The following is an 8,380-nucleotide window of genomic DNA, read 5'->3' as shown; positions in this document are numbered from 1 at the left end:
AGTGCAATCTTCAGAGTTTCTTCTGATATCCATTTTGGTCTTTTCTTCCTCTTCTGTCTTTGTAATGACCGTTTGCACTCTTCCTGGATGATACATTTAACATCCTCCCACAACTCATCTGGTCTTCGCTCATTAGTGTTCAAGGCCTCAAACCTGTTCCTGAGATTTATATTTATATTGTATTTATAGTTGACCTAATATTCTATTTTCTCAAATTGAAGTATTGTTGTTGGTGTTGTTATGTGCTGTTGAGTTGCCTGTGACTCATAGTGACCCTATGTACAACAGCCCTAAACCTTTTTCTAGCCTGTGTCAATCTTATTATCTCTGACTCACCTACTCCCATTACCCCGTCACTGACTCAATCCATCTCACTGAGGGTCTTCCTCTCTTGTGCTGTCCCTCTACTCTCTCAAGCATGACATTACTCTCCAAGGACTGGTTCCTCCTTGCAACAGGTCCAGAGTACGTCAGATGAAGCTTCAGAATCCTTGCCTCCAAAGAGCAGCCTGGTTTCACCCTCTATATGACGAATCTGTTTATTCTCCTGGTAGTCTATGGTATATACAATACTCTACTCAAACACCACAGCTCAACGACATCAATTCTCTTTCTATCATCCCTAGTCCATTGTCCAGATTTCTGATGTATAGCAAGCAATTGCAAAGACTATGGGCTGTATCAGGCACATCTTAGTCTCCAGACTGACATCGTCGCTCTTCAGTACTTTGTAGAGGTCTCTGACAACAGACTTTCCCAATGCCATTTGTCTTTTAATTTCCTGGCTGCTTATGCCAAGAGTGTTGATTGTTGAGTCAAGCAAACTAAAGCTGTTTACAATCTCAATCTCTTCACCATCCACCACAATGCTGCCAAATGGCCCAGCAAGGAGAATCTTTGTTTTCTTGATATTGAGCTTCAATCACTATTGAAGGCTGCTGCCCTTGACTTTCTGCAGCAAGCACTTCAGGTTCTCCTCAGTTTCAGCAAGCAGAGTTGTGTCATCTGCAGAACGAAGATTGTTGATGAGTTTTCCTCCAATCCTGATGCCACATTTCTCTTCATAGAGTCCAGCCTCTGGGATAATCTATTCTTCATATAGATTGAAAAGGTATGGAGATAGGACACATCTTGACATACACCCTTCCCAACTTTGAACCATGCAGTGTTACATTGCTCTGTTCTGACAACTGCCTCCTGTTCCAAGTATAGATTTTGTATAATCACGATCAAGTGTTCTGGGATTCCCATTTTTCTCAGAGTTAGTCACAGTTTGTTGTGATGCACACATTGAAATGCCTTTGCATAATCAATGAAACACATATAGACATTCTCTGGTATTCTCTGCTTTTAGCCAAGATCCATTTAACATTAGCTATAATATCCCTAGTACCAAGGCCTCTTCTAAACCCAGCCTGTGCTTCTGGCAGTTCTCTGTTGATGTGCTGTTCCAGCTGTTTCTGGATAATTTTCAGCAGAATCTTGCTTGCATGTGATATTAATGACATTGTTTGATAATTTTCACACTCTATTGGGTCACCTTTCTTTGCAATGGGAATAAATATAGATATTTTCCACTCAGTATTCCAGGTGGTTAGAGACAGAATAATACAGAAAGCTTACTACAATTAGAGGGAGGGCAAGAGATATAAAGAAGCATATTATCAGTTAAATATTTGAAAATATAGCTGAAATTGTAAATCTTGGGCTCACAATTTTCACTTGATTTTATATTAGCTTGAATTTAAAACCAGAGATATTAATAGTTGTCTAAACTGAGGCATTTGGTGAAGAAGTTCAAGGACTGCAGTTTTGAGTATAGGTAGAAACTCAATATAAAGAAAACAAAGATTCTTGCCATTAGGCCAATTGGCAACATCATGATAGAGAAGAGACTGAGGTTGTTGACAATTTCAGGTTACTTGAAAACAAAAGAGTCACTGCATCAGGAAAATCTGGTGTCAGAGACCTCTCCAGAATCCTGAAGAGCAATGGTATCAGTCTAGAGACTAAAGTGCACATGGTTCAGGCAATGGTCTTTACAATTATTTTATATGCATCAGAGAGCTGAACAATGACTAGGGATGACAAAGAAGAATTGATGCCTTTGAGTTGTGGTGCTGGACAAACGTATTGGACATAGCATTGTCAAGAGAACAAACAGGTCTGTCTTTAAGAGGGTAAAACTAAGTTTCTTCTTGGAGGCAAGGGTTTTTAAGCTCCATTTCACATACTTTGGGCATGTTACTAGGAGGGACTAGTCCTTGGAGAAGAATAGCACAGGTAAAGGGGACTATGGATAAAATGGATCAACACAGTAACTGGGGTGATGATGATAAGTGTGTTGGAGGCAGTGAGATTGGCTCAGGATAGGACACGGGTAGTTTTGAGTTGCAGTCAACTTGACAACACACAACAACAACATCATAAAAGCTCCATGAAGGCAGCTTTGGTGACCTATTGGTAAGAAGCTTCATTGCAATCCCAAAGGCATGCGGTTTGAATCCACCAGCTGCTGTGTGAAAGAAGGGGCCATCTCCTCTTGAATGATTTACTGCCTCTGAAAACCCACTGGAACCTCAGGTATGGGTTGATTCCAACTTGATGGCATAAAACAATAACAACAAAAACCTACAAGAAGAATGTGTTATCAAGATTGCATGAAGACTCATTTACAACCTGGATTTTGCAGATGACATTACATTACTTGCATATAGCAAAGAAGAGTTGGAAAGCACTTACCTTAGAAGATCAAAGACTACATCCATCAATATGGATTATATCTCAACATCAAGAAAAAAATCTTCACCTTTGGGTCTACAGCAACATTACATTAAATGGAGAAAAATTAAAATTCTTAACTGTTTCATTTCACATGGATCCACAATCAATACACATTGTAGCAGCAGTCAACAATATTTTATTAGAAAAATCTACTGTCAAGGATCTCTTTAAAGTGTCAAGGAGCAATGATGTCAGCCTAAAGACTATGGTATTCATGATCCAACTTACGGTATTTTCAATTGCTTCACCTGCATCTGAATATTGTACAATGCATAAGGATGACTGAAGAAGAATTGATGTCTTAGAATTGTAGTGTTGACACTGAACATCACTGAAGAACACGGAACATCTTATGGACTGCCAGAACAACAAACAAATCTGTCTTGGAGGAAGTGCAACTAGGGTACTCTTAGGGGAAAGGATGGTGAAAATTATTTGCCCACATAATTTGGACATGTTATCAGGAGGGACGAGTCTTCAGAAAAAGATATCATGCTAAGAAAGGTGGAAGGTCAGAAGAAGAAAGAAAAAAACCTTTACAAGACTCAGTGATTCTAACAATGAGATCATGGGGATTGTGCAAGATAAGCTAGGCTCCCATCTTTGGTACGCAGGGTTGCTATGAATAGTAGTCAATCTGATGGCATACAACAACAACAAATTTACTTTTCAATCAATAAATAATACATATTTTGAAAAGATTTTATAATGCTAATAACAATATCCACAATGACTGATCATCCACTTATTGCCTTTCCTTTCCCTCATCTTAGTAAGTGCCCACTATGCCACCAGAGCTCCCTATTAAGTGCCTATCTACTTATTAATTTTTACTCTCTGCTCCCTCTCGTCCCACTCCTAGTAATTATCCAATAATTATTCTGTCTATATGTAAGTCTTTCTTTTGCCTTTTTGTAATAGTAGATATATATAATATTTGTCCTGGTAGCACCAAGGTACACACCCAAGAGCCAGGATGGCAGGCATGGAGGCACAGAGCTGGGCTGGGCTGAGAGCCATGTGTACTCACAATGCCCAGACATTTCAGGGAGCCTGGAGACCCAGAGCACCATTTTCTGGGGAGCACCCAGATGATGGACAAAATGACTGGACCCCGAGCCATCATATTAGAGGTTAATTAAGACACCTCACTTCAGGGAGGTGGGGAGGGGGGAAGTGTGAAAGGCAATAACAAATTGACAAATTTATCTGTCAGGTTTTGTATCGGGAAATTGTCTTTGCATGTTGCTCCTCTTACTTTTTTCTTTCCTTCTTTTTTTTTTATCTTAATAATATTTGTTGTTGTTAAGTGCCATTAAGTTGAGTTCAACTCATATTGACCTTATGAACAACCAGTTGGAACACTGTCACATCTTTTACTATCCTCATCATCTCTGACCTACTCAAACCCATTGCTAAACTCACTGTATCAAGTCACCTGGTTGTTCCTTCTCTCTTTCACTGCCCCTCCACCTTCCAAAGCATGATGCCCCTTTCCAAGGAATAACCTGTCCTTGCAGCATGTCCAAAGTGAGATGAAACTTCACCATCCTTGCCTCCAAGAAGCACTCAGTCTATAACTTCTCCAAGACATATCTATTTGTTCTTTTGGCAGTCCATGGTATCCTCAGTATTCTTCATCTACATCACATTTCAAAGCTATCAATTCTTCTTCTGTTATCCTTATTCATTGTCATTGTCCAGCTCTCAGCAGCATAGCAAGTTATTGAAAAGACTATGGCCTGAATCAGGCACACCTTAGACCTCAAACTGACATCATTAATAGCTTAGATCTAACAGTAGAGCACAATTAGACTATTAGATATAGCACTGGAGGCTGAGCTTTCATATTTGGAAGCACAGAATTAAGAATATTTGCCAATGACTACTAATAATTGAAACATGAAACATATAAAGTATGAATGTAGGAAATCAGTTAGTCCTTGGAAGAAAGGATTTTGAAGCTCCTTATAATATAATTTGGGAATATCACCAGAAGGGTAGAGGGTCAGCAGAGAGAAGAAAGACCTTGGATGAGATTAATTGACACAGTGACTGTGGCAGTGGAGTCAGATGTGTCAGAGATGATGACATTGGCTCAGGAGAGGGCAAGTTTCAGAGCCTTTATCCATAAGTTTGCTGTTATTTGTAGTTGACTTGATGGCACAAAACAACAACTACAACAATGTTTTGTGGAGTCACATATGTTGTCCAGTGTTTCTTGAATCCTTTGCTTTTAAATGTTGCACAATTCTCCGTTGTGTGAATATACCCATTCATTAATTGATGGGCACTTGTGTTATTTCCACAACTTTGCTATTGTCATTAATACTGCAAGTTAACATGAGTGTGCATATATATGGTTGTGTCATATTTCTTATTTCTTTAAGATATATACCTAGTGGTAGTTTTTTTCTGAATCAAATGGTATTTGTATCCTATTTCTGTTTCTTTTAAGGAAGTACAAAATCACTATCCATAGTGATTCAACCATTTTACAATCTAAGCAGCTGTAGGAGGATTTCAATCTATCCACATCCTTTCTAGCATTTATTGTCTACTGCCTTGTTGAACTTTGCTATTTTGGGCTTGGATGAGATGATAATTCATTGTTGCTTTCATTTGCCTCTCACACAATTCCTGGGGTAATAGAGTAAGGTGTATTAGAGTCAGTGAGACTGGCTCAGAATAGGGCAGGTTATGGGCAACTTGATGGCACACAACAACGATAAACAGCTAATGATCTTGAGCATATTGTTTTTCTATTTCCAAGTTTATTTAGAAATAACATTTTTAATTTATATTGGTCTACTTACAAAATTTGTTTACACTGGTTTTCACACTGGATCATTCCCATTTCCTTCACCCACCCCTCGTCAAACCATAAACTTGTGTGACCCCATGTTTACCCCTCCCCCACCCATTCTCACCCCGCTGCTCCCACCCTCTCACCCTTGGATGCTCATACACATTTAACTAGTTATCTTTCCATGTCTACAATAATATAGAAATAATGTATTTGTAATGTAGAAATATAGTATTTGTCCTTATGGGATTAAGTTCGTTCACTTAACATAATGATTTCCAGTACCTCACAAGTTAGGTAGTAATTTTCAACATCATTGTTCCTGCATGCTGCATAGTATACCATCATATGAATGTACCATAATTTCTCAATCTATTTGATTGTGTTTGGACATTTGGGCTGTTTTCATGTTCTTGCGATGGTGAATAAGGGTGCTATGAACATTGGTGTACAAACCTCTGTTTGTGCAAATCTTGAGCATTTTTTCATGGATTTGTTGGCCATTTAAACTACTTTATTGGTGAGGTATTTACTCATAATCTCTCTCCATTTTATAAATGGGTTGTTTGTGGATTTTTGGTTAAATTTTTTTAGTATTCTAAAAATTTTAGAGATGGACTCCTTGTTAGATAAGTTCTTGCCAAATATTTTTTTCCACACAGGTTGCTCTTTAAATTGACATCCTTGCTCTTTAACACTGTAAAGAGGCCCTTGGTGCCATATTTATTCAATGAAATTTATTGTTTTATTTCCAGAATACTGATTCCATTGCAGATACAAGAAAAATAATTGACTGTTTCAGTCTCCATTAATCATGTTACTTATTATGAGGCATCTTCCCCCACCCCCGCCTTTATGTTCAAGTATAGTCTATCTTGAAGACTATATAGTCTTTGCCTTTCTTCAATTAAAAATTGATACCTTTCAACTTTGATGTTGGCAAAGAATACTGAGCATCTCTTAAAGTGGCAACAGACAGAAAATCTGTCTTGGAAGATGTATGGCCAGAACATTCATTGAAAATGAGGATGAACCAGAAAAAAGCAGGAGTAGCCATATTAATCTCTGATAAAATAAATATCAATGTAAAAACCATCACGGAAGATAAGGAAGGTCACTACATAATGCTGAAAGGGTCAATAGATCAAGAGGAAATAACAATAATAAATATCTATGCACCAAATAATAGACCAGCAAAATACATAAAACAAACATTAACAAAACTGAAAAAGGAAATAGACAACACTACTTTAGTGCTGGGAGACTTCAATAAATCCCTCTCAAGAAAAGACAGAACTACCAGAAAAAAACTCAACAGAGACACTGAAGAATTAAATCACACAATAAACCAACTTGAACTCATAGATATCTATAGACTAATGCACCCCAAAAAAGCACGGTATACCTTCTTCTCCAAAGTGCATGAAACATTCTCTAGAATAGATCACATTCTAGGTCATACAAACCATCTTGTCAGACCATAATGCCACAAAATTAGAAATTAATAATAGGATGATAAATGAGAAAAAACCCATACATTTGGAAGCTGAACAACACCTTGCTTGAACATGACTGGGTAGTAGAAGAAATAAAAAATGAAATGAAAAAGTTTCTTGAGACTTCAGGAGCGGCTGCCTGCGGCTGAGGAGCTGGTGTGAAGCAGCAGAACTGGCCTGGGAGCCCCAGGAGGTTGCGACGAGATGGAGGTGGCGGGGATATCAGTACCAACCGTGACGGTTTTCATCAGCAGCAGCCTCAACAGCTTTCGTTCTGAGAAGCGGTACAATCGCAGCCTCACCATTGCTGAGTTCAAGTGTAGACTGGAGCTGGTGGTGGGCAGTCCTGCGTCTTGTATGGAACTAGAGCTCTATGGACCTGATGACAAGTTCTACAGCAAACTGGACCAGGAGGACGCACTCCTTGGCTCCTACCCAGTGGATGACGGCTGCCGCATCCACGTCATTGACCACAGTGGTGCCCACCTGGGGGAGTAGGAGGATGTGTCCAAGGTGGAGAAATACGAGATTTCACAGGAAGCCTATGAGCAGAGACAAGACTCAGTTCGCTCCTTCCTGAAACGCAGCAAGCTCGGCCGATATAAAGAAGAGGAGCGGGCCCAGTGGGAGTCTGAGATTGCCCAGAACCTCATGGAGGAGAGGACTCAGGCCGATGCCATCACTGTGGGCAGTCGTTGTGAGGTGCGGGCACCAGGACAGCCCTTTCGCCGGGGCACTGTCATGTATGTAGGACTCACAGATTTTAAGCCCGACTACTGGATTGGTGTCCGCTATGATGAGCCACTAGGCAAGAATGATGGCAGTGTGAACGGGAAACGCTACTTTGAATGCCAAGCCAAGTACGGTGCCTTTGTCAAACCATCAGCTGTAATAGTGGGGGATTTCCCTGAGGAAGGCTACGGGTTGGACGAGATGTGACACCCAAGGAAACTGATCTCTGCTCCAGCTCCTAACTTGTCCCCAGTTCCACCTCCACATGTGTGTCAAGGGCCCTCTTTCCCTAATGCCATTTTTTATTCTATTTAACATTTTCCCTTGCCATTGGCTTTTGAGACACACGGATTAAATTTATGGAAATTTGAAAAAAAAAGTTTGTTGAAGCTAATGACAATGAAAACACCACTTGCCAAAACCTCTGGGAAACAGCCAAAGCAGTAATCAGAGGTCAATTTATAGAAATAAGCAAACACATCAAAAGACAGGAAAAACAGACTATTGACTCTCTAACCCAATATCGCCAGCAAATTGAAAAAGAACAGCAAGAAAACCTGAC

At 39.6% G+C, this 8,380-nt stretch overlaps 1 pseudogene; it reads left to right on the top strand.

Annotated features, from left to right (window-relative positions):
• The first annotated feature begins 7,290 nt into the window (after positions 1-7,290).
• LOC102855152 lies at positions 7,291-8,025 on the top strand (annotated as a pseudogene).
• The last annotated feature ends 355 nt before the right edge of the window (positions 8,026-8,380 follow it).

The sequence above is a fragment of the Elephantulus edwardii genome, unplaced genomic scaffold (genome assembly GCF_000299155.1).
Source record: "Elephantulus edwardii isolate Elephantulus edwardi_28Jun2011 unplaced genomic scaffold, EleEdw1.0 scaffold00196, whole genome shotgun sequence".
Taxonomy (NCBI): Eukaryota; Metazoa; Chordata; class Mammalia; order Macroscelidea; family Macroscelididae; genus Elephantulus; species Elephantulus edwardii.
Note: the sequence above shows the minus strand (reverse complement) of the source record. Positions and strands in the feature narration are given on the sequence as shown.